General features: G+C 34.9%; 3 protein-coding genes and 1 pseudogene across 6 annotated transcripts in view; 3 read left to right on the forward strand and 1 right to left on the reverse strand.

Annotated features, from left to right (window-relative positions):
- zgc:174653 overlaps positions 1–20,624 on the forward strand; it is a 954,986-nt gene that overhangs the window by 583,159 nt on the left and 351,203 nt on the right. The gene's annotated exons all lie outside the window — the stretch shown is intronic.
- LOC141381679 (uncharacterized) overlaps positions 1–20,624 on the forward strand; it is a 131,437-nt gene that overhangs the window by 91,267 nt on the left and 19,546 nt on the right. The window lies entirely within an intron of this gene.
- The window catches only part of wu:fe14d05, a 126,984-nt gene that overhangs the window by 50,143 nt on the left and 56,217 nt on the right, over positions 1–20,624 (forward strand). The gene's annotated exons all lie outside the window — the stretch shown is intronic.
- Positions 4,749–13,739, reverse strand: LOC110439445 (uncharacterized; annotated as a pseudogene).

Consider the following 20,624-nt stretch of genomic DNA (forward strand, 5'->3'; position numbering starts at 1 on the left):
ATGTGAAGGAATAATTAAAAGTAAAAAAGATTAAGGACTAAAGATGAATAATCAGATCAGATAGAGAGGAACCTATAAAGAACTCCAGTGATTTTTCAGTCAACTTGTAGAAAATTACAACAAAAGTTTATGAATAACCAGTTTGATGTGAGAGCAGGAAGGAATTGGAGCTGAAAATGCTGAAAAGTGAAAAATGGTAATAATGTAAAATGCAAAATAAGAAATGGCTCAGAAATAAGAAATTATTAAGGGTAAGTGTCAAATTTTAATAATGGTTATCAGTCAGGACATAGAGGTAGACAAAATTAGCCAGCATAGGGAGGATTAATTAAAATTAAACCAGATGCAGGTCTGCTATGCTGGAATAGGCATAATTGAAACTTTTGAGAACATAGCAATAAGAGAAACACTTAGATATGTTATGGCATTTCTAATTAAAGTCAATTTCAATTCGATTGTGATTGTGTAGGTGACTAATAAAATGGATTTTATTTTAATTTGATTAAAATTTAATTTTTGATGATGGCATTAGTCAAAACAGGCAAAATTAGATGTTGTAAAGTTTATGACTTAAGAACAATCAGTGATAGAGAATTTCTCAGCAGAGGTTCATAACACACACTGTATTTAAATGTTTTCCTTTGGAGGTCAAATATTTTAAAGTAATTGATTTCTGTTCAGGTAATTATCAGAGGAGGGTAGACACTTGGTTACACTTAAAGTAAATAGGCTGATTTACATAGTTACATACATTAGAATGCATAAAAGGATTTAGAATATTTCGTGATGGATATTGTAATGTGTAGGATTTAGTTATCTGCAAGTAAGCTGATAAATAAGAAATTGATTTTACATGAAAGAAAATAAGGTAGCAGGTATAACACTAGTATAGAGTCACAACATCAATTAGATGATAGTGCAAATTAAACAACATATTGGTCTCCATGAACAATATATGTAGTATTTGAGATGAAAGAAAAAGACAAATAAGATTTATGTAATACATACAAAGAACAGATTGTTGAGGCAACAGCATTTTAATAGATTGGCATTTGAGATGTACATGGTTTGAATCAAGGGTGAAGTGGTAAAGAAAATTGAGCACCAAGGAAAATGATCGCCTTTTTGAATGCAGTGATTAGTGAATTGTTGTCCACATGTGACATTTGTGCAAAGTAGAATGTGAGTAAAAGATCAGCTATAGGCCTAAGGGGATATTCAAGAATTTGATTGTGGGTGTTGTGATATAATAAAGCTAGCTTAGGACAAGAGATACAAGCTTTTGGGCATGACAGTTGTGGTAGATGAGTGAAGGTAATTTCATTAGCAAAGCAGGGAAGAAGAAACAGTTATTACATTTAAGACAAGAGAAGTCTCAGATTTGCAATACCTTCAGAAATAAGTTTAATGTGTCTGCATTAAAAATAAATTAGAGTAATTAAAGTAAATTAAAGTAAATAAAGGTAATTAAGGAGATAAATAAGTGGATATATGATTCAGTGAATAGATAAATAAATGAATTGATAAAGTATTGGAAATAAAGAAAATTGAGAAATTACACATAATTGTAAGGAATGATTGAAAGAGCTAAAGATGATTCATCAAGGCCTAGTTTAACAAGATGTGTTAAAATACTATACCTTTTGCATTAATAAGTGATTGCATGAAAACTGACAGAAACAAGCAACTAACATTGCATGAAATACTATTGGGTCGACCCTTGCATGTAATCATGTATTTAACCTTGTGGAATGTTTGGAGAACATTTCTAATGTATTGGAAAGAAGTTTGGTCTTTTATGAGAAAACTAACTGCCATGTGCAAAGCAATATCTGTACAGGAAACCAGAAAGGACCAAAAGCAGAAGATTAATTCGGTGATCGAGTATATCTGAGGTGCTTTGGAGAAAGTGGAGGGAAGTCAGGAGAAAAGGACCTTATGCCAACATTGCCAAGGGGGATGCCATCAACTGGGTACCATCGGGACCACAGCACAAGACAGCCAAAGGAAAAAGCTCCAACAAGAGAAAGTTAACGGGAAACAGAGGAGGCAGAAAATCCCAAAGCTCAAACCAACGAATTGCAAAGTGTGGCAGAAGCAGTTCATCAGAACAGTTAAAAGAGTAATTCTGATTATATACCTGAGTGAGAAATACAGAAGGTGCCACAAATTCAAGTGATGATAATCACCACAACTTCAGGTTATAAACTGTCAACATAAAGTCTTTAGCAACACTTTTTAAGGCTAGAACGAAACAAAGAATGCTCGCAAGTATGTGCCAGATTTAGGGTCAAAAAGATGAACTAGTGCTAAAAATTTTTATAGTTTAGATAAAGAAGAGGATGATGAAGAGGATCCATGCCTTGGGTGCTAAGTGCTAGTAACCTCTACCCCTAAACGGCGGCTCTCTACGATACGCAAAGTATCTGGGCTGAAGATCAACGTACTCTACGGATTATGTGTGTGGATGTTAGATTAGAATATTGTGTTGTGACCCTAGATTGGGAGATTGTGCATGTTTATTTTTTGTTTTAGTTTTATTCTTTACTGTATGTTAAATAATCATGACCCCCAGAAGCAAATAGATAACTAATTGTATGCTTAAAATACTACTTTTATGATGATATCAACAAAATAGAATCAAGTCTTTTACTGTGTCCTCGTCAGAACAGGACACAGAGGTTTGGCGTGATTCTATTCCAAAGTGCAATTACATGATTTGGTTATTTGTAATAATACTGTGACATATATTTGTCATTAGGTAATATGGCTGAGGGCTAGATCATGAAGTTGCACTATGGGCCAAAAGCAAGAATATTAAGACTTAAAGTCTTAAGAGGAGGGATTGAGGTGGATCTTGTGCTTTTTAAAGTGTGAAGTTAATATATATATTCAAAGTGTATGTATATAATCTGCTTGTAGACTTGCATACCATTAGAAGAATTACCATTTCACAAGAACTGGATAAGTTATATAGTTACCAGGTTTGGGTCAGGGGTTAACCTAGGTGGAAATTGAGGTCAGGGGTTAACCTAGGTGGAATGTGTGTGATAAATGTAGAACTAAGACAAAAACAGATGACAGAGGTGGAATTTGGAGTCAAGGGTTAAACCAGGAGGGATCTTGTGTGACATATGTACAACAAAGGAAAAAAACAGACTATTTAAACGGGCCAGAACCTGAGTGAGACAGAATTTTTCAGACAGAGATGCTACTGGGCGTCTCCTGAAAGTTCTCCTTTGTTGTCGACAATAAAGTATATTCTTCTGATATTCATAACCTCCAGACTGAGTTTGATTTAGTAAGAGAAGAACCAAGAAAACCACCACACACGGGGGAGAGGTGAGCTGTCAAAACACCTCTAAAAAAGGCTTTTTCGGACATGACGTATTTGTACATGTGTACATCACTGTAACACGTTTTATTCAAGAACATTTGAGCTGGTTTCAGTCCTTAGTGCTTTCATTCTCATCTTATTTAAATATATTTAATTTGCTTGTTGAATAAATCATATTTTGTTATTTAACCTTATTAATTTTATGCAACAGTCAAGTTGCATGTTAATTTGCTATGAAGAAAAGGAAGTAATGTATTTTTTGCATGCTGATTTATGTGAAATCTTGAATATAGGTCTATAATCACCTTGCAATTTTGAAGTTAAAGCTTTTTTGCTTTGAGTATAGACTATTTAGTTCATAAAAGAAGTTTAATCTTTTATGAAGTTTGCTGTATAAAAATATATCATTTTAAAATATTTATAAATATCGGCCTATACATATTGGCTATCGGCCTCCAAGTCTGAAGAATTATTGGTTATCGGTATCGGCCAAAAAAATTCATATCGGTGCATCCCTTTTATATATATATATATATATATATATATATATATATATATAGGAACAATCAGAATGTTAATAATTAAATAACTTGTTACTCTTAAAATAATTTACCTTTAACACAATAAACCTAAAACTATAACCTACACACACACACCACTTGCAGACAGCACACAATATAATCTATCAGTGCACATGAGTAGTACAATATGTAATGCATATAAATAATATTTGGAATTTACAGATAGCTGAAGTCCTTCAGTAGTCTAATGAGTACTGGAATTAGCATGTAAGCTAACAAATCACTCATGTTCTCATTCACAATAGCAACACTGGGTTTCCCATACACCGATTTATTTGTAGTAATGTGGGAGTTTTCACATGAACATTTCTTTAAGGGAAACTAGTTGTCCATAGAAAGTTTAATTGTCTTCATAAAGAAAACTTGTTTATTTTCTAAAATATGTCCATCAAAATAAAAGTGTAGTGTTTTGAAACCAAAGTCTTTATTTGTACCCACTACACATCAAGAGTTTATCAAGTCAAAATCTCATAATCTGACAAAAATCTGATCTGTGGTAACTGGCAAATGGCATTGTGTTGTCTGATCAGGGCTTTATGGAGTCTGCATCAGTCTCTCACTGTCATTGCAAGTTCACACCGGCCAACTTTTATTCACCAACAAGTTTTGTGAAACTGCAGACAAAAGCTCAAAATTGGAGGCAAATCGGTGTTTGTTCAAGGGAGTGAAAATCAAACAATGTGAATAATCAGAGATCAGTTTACCCTGCATCTCCCCAAACATTTTCTCCTCCCTAATCTTTCTAATTCTCTTTTCAGTGCCGACCATTTGATTGCAGTGTGCAATGTGCACAAATTTGGTTTTCAGTTCATAATAACTTGAAACACATATAGAGTTATTTTGCTTTATTGCAGCCCTGTAGAAACTCTCAAAACCTGGTACATCTTCACCCCTCTTCAGTTATTGAGTTTAAATCTTCAGGTTCAAAGGGTTTCATTCCAGTAACTTGAGATGTATTCAAGAGTTCACACTTGTCCCGAGATGCTATTCCATGCCATCCCGGGAGAGCCTTAAGCTCCGCTGGACAAGGCCTCATTTTTGCTCTCGATTGTGAAGCTTCATGTGATTGACGAGGCATCTTTTATGTTTAAATACCTTTCCACACTCACTGCATCGAAAACGCTCGCCTGAGTGAATCTTCATGTGTTGCTTAATGGAGTCTTTGCATGGGAGACTCTTTCCACACTGATCACATGTGGTTCATGAGGCTAGCTTTGGTTGTGAAGCTCTTTCCACACTGAGCACATGCAAACGGCTTCTGTCCAGTGTGACTTATCATGTGGTGTTTGAGTGAGCCTTTATGTGGGAAACTTTTACCACACTCTGTGCATGTGTAAGGTTTCTCTCCAGTGTGAATCCTCATGTGGATGGTAAGGTTTTGTTTTTGAGAAAAACCTTTCCCACACTGTGTGCAAATAAAGCTTCTCTCTCCAGTGTGTGTTCTCATGTGGACTTCAAGGTTGCCATTTTGCTTACAACTCTTTCCACACTGAGGGCAAGAGTAGAGCCTCTCCCCAGTGTGAATTCTTCTGTGCACTGCCAAGTTTCCTGTAGAATAGAAGCTTTTCCCACACTGTTGGCATGTGTACGGCCTTTCTCCAGTGTGAATTCTCATGTGCACTTTTAAGTTTCCTGTATTATAGAAGCTTTTTCCACACTGTTTGCATGTGTAAGGTTTCTCCCTAGTGTGAACATCAAGGTTTGGCTTTTGACTGAAACTCTTTCTACTCTGTTTACAGCTGTAATTACACCTAGACTTGGATTTCCGAGGTCTTCTGCGTGATGAAGTCTTTTTAGTCAGTGTAGGTTTTACATCATTCATTATTTCTTGTTGTTTCTCTTCCATTTCATTCATGTGATGAGTCTCTTCTTTCAGCACTATCAGGTCTTCAAAAAAGAACAAAAAAGTGAACTTTAGTATGAAAGCACAAAGTGGCAAGCATGAAATAGATGTTTACCCCAAATATTAAAATGAGCTTATCATTTACCCTCCATCATGTGGTTTTAAACATTTCCTGTCTTCTGGAACACAAAGTAAGCCAGCGTTTTTATCACAATATATTATTTTGTGTTCAACAGAATTTAGAAACTCATCAAGGTTTAAAACCGCACAATGGAAAGTAAATGGTGAGACTTTTTTCATTTCTGTGTCAGAAATACCTTTAAAGAGTTCCTATTATGAACCTTTTTTACAAGATGTAAAGTAAGTCTTTAGTGTTTCCAGAATGTGTCTGAGGTTTCAGCTCAAAATCAGATCATAGGAAAACCAAGCTGTTTTTGTGCCTGTGGCTGTAAATGCAAATGATCAAATGCACTCGCTCTAGATTACTCATGTTGTGTTTCCTCATGTGCATCTCTTTCTTGAAAAACCTGATTTACACAAATCCTGCAAGTTCATAGCAAGTGCGCATAATTCAGCTTATATTAGTAAGTTTGCATTATTGTATATAACTTATGCAAATGTTTCCCGGTACTGGTTTGCAGCTGGACAGGTATCCGCTGTTTAAAACATATGCTTGATAAGTTGGTGGTTCATTCCACTGTGGCAACCCCTGATGAATAAAGTGACTAAACCGAAGGAAAATGAATGAATGAACTTGTGCAAATGCTTAATGCCATGTTTGCTGTAAACTGGAGTGATGAGAAGAGAAGATGGCATACGTTGCTACTTGTATTCATTATGTACTTTTGTCTTTGTTTTCTTGCCTTTGTGTATGTCCTATGGCTTAGCTAAAGACCTACATGATGACATTTTATACCCGACAAGATGCAGAAATGCCATTTAAAAAAAGGTTATCTGCTTTTTGTCCAATCAGGGACAGTGACGACATAAATATACAAATAATAATGTTAACTCAGGGTTTGCGAATGTGAACTGTCTGTTAATGAACACCCCAGATTATTTTATAGTTCGATAAAAAAAAAATACAGACTGTGGAATGTGTTTTTAGCAGAAATATTCTGTAAACTGAATTTATGAATATTAAAAACAGTAAATTACTTGCAACCACAGCTGCCGGTATTTTTCCGTAAAATCAAAATGGGAAAAAAAAAACAGCAAAACGTTTTTTTGTGTCACCATTTTGGAGGTTTGTAGGGTCTGTGTTCAAGTCCAAGATAAACTGAGAGTATTTGATGTTATGCTGCATCTTCTTTTGTTTAAAGGTAACTGTGTAGTTACTAATGCAGTCAAAATCTGTTTGCTAGTTGCAATCACACATGAACACATTATTGCATCTAAAGACTTTACATTTTTGTGCACTAAGCTATGATTTTGTAAACTAAACATTGTCTCAGTTCATGAGATATGGTTATTTTTCATACATTTATACAGTTCTATAAAACTTCCTTTTTTTTCACAGAAAGATTCTGGCAACCACAGCTGCTGGTATTTTTTCGGAAATTTAACAGATATTTTACACAATAAGAGTTTGCTAATTAACACTCTCTTGGTGTTGACAATGTTAACACTTTCAAAAGTGTTATTTTTAACACTTATAGTGGTTCCCATATAAACTCTGAGGGAGTGTTAATTTTAACTCCAAGGTAGTTAAATCTACTATGTAAAATTTGCAGTGCAGGTATAGCATGAGCAATGTGAAACATATTTACAGGTAACCCAGGATTCTGTTTATCCAGGGTTAGAATGACCCAGGGTTAACAATTTCAAGTGTGAAAATTCCTAAGAATACTCAGCATCAGCTCTCAGAATAGACGAAGTACAACGACAAACAGCGACATACAAAAATTTTCAATCATGTCATAGTGACCTGATCTCATATGCTATTGATTTAGAACTTACAATTCAGTTGCCTATTGGAGAAATGACATGGAATAATAAACGGCTATACATGTTCATGACTATACATACAAAGAAAAATAAGAAAATAAGAAAATATGACTTTGCAACATTAAGCAGCATTAGGCATGGGCCAGTATAAGATTCTGACAGTATGATAAGCTTGAATTAAAATATCACGGTTTTAAGGTACTGAGATTACTGCTCTAAAATATATTCTTTTTAAATGTCTGGATAAAAAACAATGAGATGGATTGATGGTGATTGTGTGGGTTTTGGCCAGATTGGGTAGAAAAACATGAACCTTAATTTAAGACCAAAGGAAAAATGAAGACTTGTTTATAAAAGATTTAAGACCTACAGCACAATATTTCAGTAAATTTAAGACTTTTTAAGGCCTAAAATTTTGATTTTGGAATAAAAGACATTTTAAGACTCCACGGAAACCCTGTTTATACACAATAGTCCTGGTAATTAGTTATTAAAATAATGATGTAATTCTAACTAAGATACTATCTGTGAGAACTAGTAACAGCTACTAGAAACAAGATTAAACCCATGAAGAATTTGATGAAAAAAGGGGAATTGTGATCAACGTGACATATGCAAACTCATTCCTGTCTTTCAATGAGTGCTTATGTGCATTTAGGTGAATTAGGCAGCACACTCAGGGCTGCAAGATGGATTTAATTTAGTATTCTTATTATTAAAATATATCTGAATGAAAGGCGAGGCAGTGGCGCAGTAGGTAGTGCTGTCGCCTCACAGCAAGAAGGTCGCTGGGTTGAACCTCGGCTCAGTTGGCATTTCTGTGTGGAGTTTGCATGTTCTCCCTGCCTTCACGTGGGTTTTCTCCAGGTGCTCTGGTTTCCCTTACAGTCCAAAGACATGCGGTACAGGTTAATTGGGTAGGCTAAATTGTCTGTAGTGTATGAGTGTGTGTGTGGATGTTTCCCAGAGATGAGTCGCGGCTGGAAGGGCATCTGCTGCATAAAAACCTGCTGGATAAGTTGGCGGTTCATTCTGCTGTGGCGACCCCAGATTAATAAAGGGACTAAACCAGGGGTCTCAAACTCAATTTACCTGGGGGCCGCAGGAGGCAAAGTCTGGGTGAGGCTGGGCCGCATAAGGGATTTCACAAAAAAAAATTCCTCAAATGTCATTATTAACAGTTTTAATTATTTCTTCTGAACATGAAGTGTCCTGAACATTAATAGAACATTGAGTGAAGATTATGAACAGTTCTTCTGAACATGGCATCTTTTGCCTACTCCTTACTGCCAGAGACTTGACAGCGCTTCTTCTCACAAATCTGAACCACATTTGGCTTTAGAGCGGAAGCAGTTGAGACCTTCAGTATGGCTTGAAGATGATCATCATTAAGTCTAGACCTGTATTTTGACTTATTGAAGTTCAAGGTGGAGAATAACTTCTCACACAAATATGTGCTCCCAAAAAGGCCAAGTCCTAGGGAAAAAAGTGGGGGAACTCACTCAAAACTTCCATTCCCTCACCTTAAAAAAAGGCGTATATATGTATAAATAAAACACCCACACCCCACTCCAGTCACATCAGTCTGTACCAGTCTGTATCTACCTATAATATATATAAGAAAGGGCTAGAAATTAACTTTTTTACTTGGTAGCACCGGTGCTCCCAACTTCAAATATTTAGGAGCACCAAAATAAATTTAGGAGCACCAGAAAAAATTTCAGAGCACCCGCCAAAACTGAATGAGCACCGCTGCAAATTGCTTTTTAAAGGATTTATTGTATTTTAAAACAACATCAATAGGACTGACAAAAAACAGAAACAACTATCTAACTAATGCTGCGAAGACATTGATATTTGTGTGCAATAATTCCAAAATGAATGTCTAATAATTAGGCCATAGAATATTAATGATGATGAAAATGACAATAATAATAACAATGAATTCCATTTCTCATTATGATACTGCCTTGAATGTGCATGAATGTAGGTTATCTGATATAAAAAGTCTGTTACTTCATGAAAAAATTTGTATAGTTTGCATCAAACAAAAATTAAGCATTGCAGTAAGAAATATTTATTTTGTACTTCTGTTTTTATATGCATGTCAATTTAATAAATAATATTTCTGCTACAAAACAAACAAAAGATTATAATAAATCATTCAATTCAATGATGAAAGCTGCAAAGCAGTCATCAGTAAATAAAAATAATAATAATATACACCTCAAAAAAGAATAGACAAAAGAAAGTAAGTAAAGTCTCACTTCTATCACTCTTTAAAAGTTTTGGTTTCAGTTTGTGTCAATTTAAAGGTTCAGATGATCTTCATGTTTCTGTGTTAGTGGAAAAGCTGGCGAGTCAGCCGACCCAATTTATGAGCAGGCAGCGCAAGATTCTTGCGAATACCACCGGCGCAATACCGCTCTTTGTTACGAGCCGCAGTTTCAGTGTAAACTTAGTAAAGGCGAGCTTCTTTGGCGATGATATGTACAGTATTAGATTTGACTTTTAGCGGACATTTGCGCTGAACACGCAGTGAATGCGACGCATGGAGATTCGGGCACCTTCTCTAAGAAGCGCGTACTCGATTGATCTCAGCTGGTGGATCATTATTCACCACGTGACGTGTCATGATCGCTCTCATTTGCACCTCAATTTTAGGTGGGGTTTGCAGACCTGTGTGCTTTAAGTTTTTACTCTTCAGCCGTTTGCATTTCCCGTGGTCATAAAAGCTCCTTCCCTGTCATCTGACAGCGGAGTACCTTGAGTGAATGACAGCTAATATCAACCAATATAGCGGCTGGGAAGAGCGATTCCGCACGTTTTTACAAAAAATCAAAACAGGTCGCACTACAACCATTATTAGCAGTCGCACTAATGCGCCCAAATATATTATGAGGTCGCATAGATTAATTTTCGGGCGCATATGCGACCAAAATGGTCGCAATTTCGAGGCCTGTAAGATGCAGGCTGTAGCTAGGTAGCTAAGTGGCAGGCAGGGGCGGGAACAGATTACCTTGGTTCTGGCCGGCGCGAGATCCCGTCACAGCGTCTAACAAAGGGGCGGGGTACGTGGTGACGCCACCGGCATCCCCGCCCCTTTGTTTACACGGCGGGCGGGGAATGCCAGTGACCGCTGTGTACGGATAGAATCAGCGGAGCGGGGAGCGCTGTCTCTCCCCGCTCCGCTGATTCTGTCAGTGTACAGCGGTCGGCGTGGGCCACAAAATATTGCACTGAGGGTCGCAAATGGCCCGCGGGCCGCGAGTTTGAGACCCCTGGACTAAACTGACAAGAAAATGAATGAATGAATATCTGAATGAGGATCAAATGACTGAGTTAGTCTTTGAGGCCCCGTTTACACTAATGCGTTTTCGTTTTAAAACGCATAAGTTTTGCTATGGTTACGCCATCCGTCCACACTATGCTGGAGTTTTCCAGTGCCGAAAACTGAACGTTTTGGAAACGCTGAAGAGGCCGTTTTCATTCTAAAACGATGCTGCTCCAGTGTGGATGGGGGAAAATGGAGACACACAGTTCCGTCCTGCATTCTCCTCTTGTAAGTTCAGACTTCTCAAGTTTGATCAAGGCTGCAGTCTCCCCCTCCTCAGTTTGATATGGAAAACAGACTACAGAGGACACGGGTAAATCTTCAAAGGGAACAGTGTACTTTATAACTTCATTCACATCACCCTGGCTACGTTTTTACTTTCTCAACAATAAAATGTAAACATGATTTAAGGAACTGCCTATTTTCATTTTGATATTAGCAACTTAACAGACAGCAGAAATGTTGAGGCGTCGTGCTGCATATATGAGCGTCATCTTCACTGTGTGGATATTTATAACTAAACGGAGCCTATAACAACTGCCTCCTTTCAATTTCAGTGAAAATACGAAACATACCCTCTCTTTTGCTGAATATCAGTTTTAATAATCAATAATGGCCATTATAAAAGTATAACATACAATAAGTTTATACATTATAGGAAATAAAGGCAAGCGATCAGTCAATATACAGAATGTACGTGGCTACATTAATTATTAACTTATCTTTGCACTTAGCCAAAACACGTTACCTGAGAACAAGTAATAGATTCCAATGACCAAAGTCAGAGAATATGTCGTTAGATATAGACAACAAGATGAATGAAATATCACGTTTAATAAATATAGTGAGATTAGATCCAGCGGGAGATGCTTGATGAGCAGTACAACGAGCACAGCTCTCATGTGGGTAAATAGGCTAGATATTCTGCAGCGCTTGCCCGAGAGTGTGTGTGTGTTCAGGTGATGTGCGTTTTCAGCATTTTGGTGTGGACGGAGAGCTGGGGTCCGTTCTTCGTACGTGGATTACTCAGCTGGATTTGGATATTGATTTTGATATTTTCCAGGATCGTTTCGTTCTTTAAAGCTGATCTGAGAGTTGTTGTTATAGCAACAGTTCTGCTAGCTCAAACCTAATCGGAAGCAGGCTTAATTTATATAAACAGGATTAGATCGGCTCAGTTCAAGCAAAGATAATACAGAAAGTATGTACCGAATTCTGATATTTTCTTACAATAGTAGTTATATACACTTGGGAAAATAGTAAATAATTTTAACTATAAATATTTTTTAAACTATATATATAGAGTTATAGTCATTAATAAAATAAATAAAGTTATACATATTAATAAAACTTATGCAATCTGCACCCTCGAAATGAAAGTTCAAAAGACCTTTTTGTCTTGACCTGGTGGTGCAAAGAGAAAACATTGATATGAACTTTTTTAGATTGCTTTAGTACAAATTGTGACTTAAAAAAAAAAAAAAAGCAATAATACATTTATGCAGTCATAAACATATTTTGACAGTTAATATGCCAGTGATTATGCTTAACAAAAGTTGCAGACGCCTTTACCAATATCAAAACGCTTTTGTAAACATCCAGTTATTCCATACAGCGATTAAAAAACTTATTATAATAAAGAAAATATTTTCTAAATGTGGAACTAAATACATTAATTTGCATTGAAATACATGATTAATACACTTGACACATGAAAGTGTAAAGCCTGCAGCTCACAACAAATGTGGAAAGTTATTGCGTGTCATATTTAACAAACCGTTTACTGCTAATTTGATGTAATTTTGCTCACATGGATAATTGAATATTAATCAGATGATGTCATTACGCTGCTGTGCCGTCAGCCAATCGTTGCATTGCTAATCATGATTTCGAGGATCGATAGATCTGTCCTTCACAACACATGCAGCGATCTCAGATCAGTTTATCTATACATTCTAATCTGATTAGCGAACTTGTTTGAAGAACCAAATTAGCCAGAGATCAGTTATCAAGATTAAAAGATCCAGAATCTGCCAAATCATCTTAGATCATTCAAGCAAGGTACGAAGAACGGACCCCTGTTCAGAAATGCTCTGTGGAATGCTATTGTGGACGCCGTTTTAAAACTAAAACGCACTAGTGTAAACGGGGTCTGAGAATGAAAATCAACCTGTTTGTTCCTGTGGATCTTCCTGTTTGATTCTGAATATTTCTTCAATCTTCACGTCTTCACTCTCCTCTTTAATAAACGCCATCTTTATAACAGTGTGGAGATCAGTCGATTCTGGAGGAGTTTTTCTCTGTGTTTGGACACTTTATCCTGTTTAAAATGAACAAAATAATAAAAAATGTCCTGTTTAAAATAAATAAATCAATGAACAGAAACAAAATAACTTCTCTTTAACACCTAACAACTTAAGCAGTTTCTTCATATAAGAGAAATTAACAAAAATAAATCAGGTAAAACGTTTCTTTAAAACGCTTACTACACACTTTTCTGTTACTTTATTCCAAAAATAGCCCTCGGTTACTGAGAATAAATTAGTACTACGTTGTATAAAGGGTTAAAATAATATTTCCAACAGCAGCAACATAATTTAACATCATATTAAAAACTAAAACTTTAACTTTAAATCGGTTTATATCTGTAAACAAACCTTACTCCAGCTGAATTACAGCGCTGAAGCGGCGCCGTCTGATGACGTCACACGCCATGCCAAAATAAAAGTCTTTTTTGTTAAGCTTTTTTGCCACTTACTGTTGCAGTCATGACTAGGGCCAGATGGAATCTGCAGCTGTTTTTTGCTATTTCTGCTGAAAATTTTGGTAGAAATCTGCGGATTTCTGCAAAATGATGTTGGTAGTATCATAACTAAAACCTTAATATGGGAAATAAAAATATATATATTTTTTTACTTTTATTTAATGTTTACAATGCAAATACAAATAGATTAACCTTATTTGGTAAACAAAGCAAGTCTCTCGTATAATATATCTACTAAAAGACAGAAAATATTACTTTACAAACTGCATTGTACTTAAATCCGATTAATATTTTCATATTAGTCAATAATATTACTGTAATTCATTTTTAAACGCAATAAATTTAGATTTACACATGTTTACTCAAAGTAAATAAACACAATTAATGATGGGCTAAAAATCGGCGGAAGTCTGTGGAAAATCTGCGGAATTCTGCGCGCGCAGATTCCATGTGGGCCTAGTCATGACTTATAATAAAAATAATAAATCCTAAATAAAACTAAAGTTAAATATTCAGATTAAATATAGTTTCAGAGAACAGGAAAATGTTAGGAAAGATACTGAAATTCTGGTAATTTTATAACAGTGATTTTACAGATTTTAGAGGAAATCTCTAAATATTAGAGGGAACATACACCTGACAACAGATCCTATCTACGTCGCAGCGGATGCTCTTTAATAATGTAGCCGTTTTGCAAACATCACGTTTTTATTGAGTTTGTGTCTGTCATATACAGTGCATTTTTGACAGAAGCTTTAAAGAGCCTGTGTGGTGACCGCAGAGATTCAGCTCGGACGAGACGCCGTTTAAAGTTTTTTTTTTTTTTTACATATAGAATTTCATTGCTTTAAATTATTGTAATGTTTTTTATATTTGTAGTTTGTATATAAAACAAACGCTTAGCTTATTGTTCGCAGTGATCGTTATAATAGGATCATGTGCATTGCATAGGATTATTCAGTGTTTACATTCTTTAGTCGCAGCGCTGTTTTTATTTATAGCATTTAGTCATTAAACAATGATATTTTGAAAAAAATTATTGTAATTTTAAAACAAACTTGCAATTCTAGCCCGTGGTTGTAATATTTCAAGCTTGTTCTCAGACAAGTCTCTGGGTCACTAATACTTTGTATTTCTGGAAAATCCGGGATGGAATTCTAGTAAAAAGTGGTACTGTAGAGGAACGGCTTCCCGACAGTTTTACACCACCAAAAAAACGAATTTATTTTTATTTAATTTATTAATTGACCCTGCTAATCCAGCGAGAATATTTTTTTCTATGGTTGCATCTGCATTTTAGTTTCTGTGATATATTCTTTACAATATAGAAAGGCATATTGTATCTTTCTCAATTAATTCAATAAAGTTGTTCTTTAAACAGCTTAAGCATTGTGATTTAAACCTGTATTTTGACCCTAATAGTAAATTGTTATTTTGCACATATGAAATAAAATGCATTTTTACTCTAATGAAAAATATGTGTTGAAATAGAACACAAATAGACAACTGTATTTAATATTCTACAGTTTTATTTTTTGAGTAATTGATTTTCACTATTTTAGCCTATAATTTAAATGTTCTCTGTGTTTAAGTGTACTGTGTGTATAGAAGAGTTGAGTGAATTTATGCTCTTGATAAATGTGTACAGCTGTATATTTGTATAAATAAAAAAGGATGACATATTGTGGTGTTTTGTCATATGTATAGATTAAAAAAATATGTATCCTTTAAAAAACTGTAATTATGTAATATGTGTTGGTTTAATGTTGAAAAGGTTGTTTAAGCATTCATTTAAACGTTAAATCATTTGGATAAATTATATGTTGAAAATCTGTGGATTCTATGATGTTCCAGTCGACCTAAAATCAACATCATTTCAACATTAGACAAACCAATTAGGTAGATTATATGTTGGAAATGTGTGGATTGTATAATGTTGTTTCGATCGACTGAAAATCAACATTGATTCAACGTTGGGTAAGTAACCAATTGTGACGATTTCAGGTTAGATTTGAATGGATTGCCTGACGTCGTTTCAACATTACCCCGATGAGCAAAACGATGTTGAATCAACGTCGGTGATCAACGTGGATTCGATATCAAAAGAAACGTTGATTTTAGGTTTTGTGAAAAAATACATGTTGTACTCGGCCTAAAATGTACATTCTTAAATGTTATTAAGGGCAGAAATTCACACATAGATTAAGGTACATCTGAACAGTGATTTACAATAATAAAATCCAAATGTCAAAAAATGGGGTTTATCGCGTTTTGCAACCAAACTCTTCATATACATACAGTTGAAGTCAGAATTATTAGCCCCCCTGAATTATTAGCCCCTCTGTTTATTATTTCTGAAAATATTTTTTTTCAACACGTTTATGAAATAATATTTTACTAGATGTTATTCAAGACACTTCTACACAGCTTACAGTGACATGTGAAGGCTTAACTAGGTTAATAAAGTTAACTAGTGAGGTAAGAGTAATTTATTAAGGCTCATAATTCTGACTACAACTAACTTTAAGTTACTTTTGTATTTGCATTTTAATTTATTTTCAAAATAGGACTTTATTTGTATATATATATAGTCATTCTATTTATGTAATATTCTTGCTGTGTTTACATAAGAATCCTCTGCCTTTTATACTTTAGTTTAAATTGTATTTTATATATAATTGTTTTATTTCTGTCATATGCTTGCTGTGTGTGTTTAGATGTATATTTTGTAATAAACTGCAATATATTTAAACAGTAAGGCCTTTTTCTTTATTGATTTCTTGCATCATTTCAGAGAAAACTAGTACAAACTGTAAATTCTAATTACTTTCATTTGTAAAATATATTATAATAATTTGGTATTTTTTCTCAAGCAATGCAAAGTGCATTATTTATTACATACTACATGCATCCATTTAAAAACCTGTTTAGTGATGGGAAGTTCGGATCATTTTACTGACTCGAATCTTTGAGTCTTTTTTCAAGTCATTTCGTTCACTTGGTTCAATTTGCCAAAATGTTATTAAAATTTTACGAATTGCTTCCAAACACATCTACAACTAGCTCAAAAGGTTGATTGCATGACACATAAGTCATAAATAGAATACTATAAGAAAGAGAAAATAATAATTCAATGTTTCCCTGCTCTTTTGTCAATGAAAGCATTTTTGTCTCTTTGCTCAGCTCAACTCTTCATGTCTTCTAATGTCAGTGGTTCGGTTATGTTACACTGGCAGTCACATATAATCTTAACCAATGTACACAGTCTGAGCCGATAGAAGCCATCATAATTAGCTCACCTTTCAAGTCTTGAGTCGTTTGTTATTTACGTGACAGAATGACTCAAACCTGGGGACTCAAGAGATGAGCGGTTCAATTCTTTTTCCAGCTCTAAACGGATATAATTGGCCCGTGAGGAACGAGTGACTCAGACCCGATAGAGGACTCGTTCATGATTGACCCATTACAAAACCTGGGGTCCGTTCTTCGTACCTCGCTTAAATGATCTAAGATTATTTGGCAGATCCTGGATCTTTTAATCTTGATAACTGATCTCTCGCTAATTTGGTTCTTCAAACAAGTTCGCGAATCAGATTAGAATGTCTGGATAAACTGATCTAAGATCGCTGCGTGTGTTATGAAGGACAGATCTATCGATCCTCGAAATCATGATCAGCAATGCAACGATTGGCTGACGGCACAGCAGCGTAATGACATCATCTGATTAATATTCAATTATCCATGTGAGCAAAATTACATCAAATTAGCAGTAAACGGCTTGTTAAATATGACACGCAAGAACTTTCCACATTTGTTGTGAGCTGCAGGCTTTACACTTTCATTTGTCAAGACAAGAGTATTCATCATGTATTTCAATGCAAATCAATGTATTTAGTTCTACATTTAGAAAAGATTTTCTTTATTATTGTAGCCGTTTTTTAATCGGTGTAAAGAATAACTGGTTGTTTACAAAAGCGTTTTCATATTGGTAAAGGCGTCTGCAACTTTTGTGAAGCTTCAAATCACTATTAACTATCAAAACATGTTTATGACTGCTGACATGTATTATTGCTTTAAAAAAGTCACATATTGTGCATTTCTATTATACACAATTTGTACTAAAGCGATCAAAAAAGTTCATATCAATAAGTTTTCTCTTTGCACCAGGTGGCAGTCTTTGTACTTTCATTTCGAGAGTGCAGATTGTATAGCCTACGTTTTATTAATATGTATAACTTTATTTATTTTATTAATGACTATAACTTTATATATATAGTTAAAAAATATGTACCATTTTCCCAAGTGTATATAACTACTACTGTAAGAAAATATCAGAATTCGGAACATACTTTCTGTATTATCTTTGCTTGAACTGAGCCGATCTAATCCTGTTTATATGAATTGAACCTGCTCCCAATCAGGTTTGACCTAGCAGAACTGTTGCCATGACATCAATTCTCGGATCAGCTTTGAAGAACGAAACGATCCTGGATCGTGTCAAATCGTCAATATCCAAATCCAGCTAATTGAGTAATCCACGTACGAAGAACGGACCCCTGGTTAGAGATATCTGCTCCAGTCGGGAATTGAACCTTCAACCTTGTGATCTACCCAAAGTATTATTTATGGACATATTTCTTGAACTAGTACTGTTATATATGCATTGAGTAGTTTATAAATCCAAAATAAAACCTTAATATCACTTCTTTCTTTCTCAATTTCTCAAATTTTCTTCTTTTTCTCATATTTTTTTCTTCCCCTTCCAAAACAGACTATTGTTTCCCAGCTTACAACACGTGTACAAGGCATGAGGACATGGGAGTACAGGCAGTCTTGTAATCGTGGCTGAGTGGTTAAGGCGATCAACTAGAAATCCATTGGGGTCTCCTCCTGCAGGTTCAAGTCTTGCAGACTATACCCACATCCTGTTCCTTTTTAAAATTGCAACAGTCATCAATTGTTTGCATTTCCAGTGTTTCTGGGGAAAAGTGTTGTGCTGGGGTCTGTTCTTCGTACATGGATTACTCAGTTAGCTGGATTTGGATATTGACGATTTGACACGATCCAGGATCGTTTCGTTCTTCAAAGCTGATCCGAGAGTTGTTGTCATAGCAACAGTTCTGCTAGGTCAAACCTGATTGGGAGCAGGTTCAATTCATATAAACAGGATTAGATCGGCTCAGTTAAAGCAAAGATAATACAGAAAGTATGTTCTGAATTCTGATATTTTCTTACAGTAGTAGTTATATACACTTGGGAAAATGGTACATATTTGTTAACTATATATATAAAGTTACAGTCATTAATAAAATAAATAAAGTTATACATATTAATAAAACTTATGCAAGATGCACCCTCGAAATGAAAGTACAAAGACTGCCACCTGGTGGTGCAAAGAGAAAACTTATTGATGTGAACTTTTTAGATCGCTTTAGTACAAATTGTGTATAATAGAAATGCACTATATGTGACTTTTTTTAAAGCAATAATATATTTATGCAGTCATAAACATGTTTTGATAGTTAATATGCCAGTGATTTGATGCTTCACAAAAGTTGCAGACGCCTTTACCAATATGAAAATGCTTTTGTAAACAACCAGTTATTACACCGATTAAAAAACGGCTACTATAATAAAGAAAATCTTTTCTAAATGTAGCACTAAATACACTGATTTGCATTGAAATACATGATGAATACTCGTCTTGACAAATGAAAGTGTAAAGCCTGCAGCTCACAACAAATGTGGAAGGTTATTGCGTGTTATATTTAACAAACCGTTTACTGCTAATTTGATGTAATTTTGCTCACATGGATAATTGAATAATAATCAGATGATGTCATTACGCAGCTGTGCTGTCAGCCAATCGTTGCATTGCTGATCATGATTTCGAGGATTGATAGATCTGTCCTTCACAACACACGCAGCGATCTCAGATCAGTTTATCCAGACATTCTAATCTGATTCACGAACTTGTTTGAAGAACCAAATTAGCGAGAGATCAGTTATCAAGATTAACAGATCCAGGATCGGCAAAATCATCTTAGATCATTTAAGCGAGGTACGAAGAACGGACCCCTGGGGTCCGTTCTTCGTATGTGGATTACTCAGTTAGCTGGATTTGGATATTGATGATTTGACACGATCCCTGATCGTTTCGTTCTTCAAAGCTGATCCGAGAGTTGTTGTCATAGCAACAGTTCTGCTAGGTCAAACCTGATCGGGAGCAGGTTCAATTCATATAAACAGGATTAGATCGGCTTAGTTCAAGCAAAGATAATACAGAAAGTATGTTCCGAATTCTGATATTTTCTTACAGTAGTAGTTAAATACACTTGGGAAAATGGTACATATTTTTTAACTATATATATATATATATATATATATATATATATATATATATATATATATATATATATATATATATATAAGTTATAGTCATTAATAAAATAAATAAAGTTATACATATTAAACATATGCAATCTGCACCCTCGAAATAAAAGTACAAAGACTGCCACCTGGTGGTGCAAAGAGAAAACTTATTGATATGAACTTTTTAGATCGCTTTAGTACAAAATGTGCATAATAGAAATGCACAATATGTGGCTTTTTTTAAAGCAATAATACATTTATGCAGTCATAAACATGTTTTGATAGTTAATATGCCAGTGATTTGATGCTTCACAAAAGTTGCAGACGCCTTAAAATGCTTTTGTAAACAACCAGTTATTCTTTACACCGATTAAAAAACGGCTACTATAATAAAGAAAATCTTTTCTAAATGTAGAACTAAATACATTGATTTGCATTGAAATACA

Source organism: Danio rerio, chromosome 4 (assembly GCF_049306965.1).
Source record: "Danio rerio strain Tuebingen ecotype United States chromosome 4, GRCz12tu, whole genome shotgun sequence".
Taxonomy (NCBI): Eukaryota; Metazoa; Chordata; class Actinopteri; order Cypriniformes; family Danionidae; genus Danio; species Danio rerio.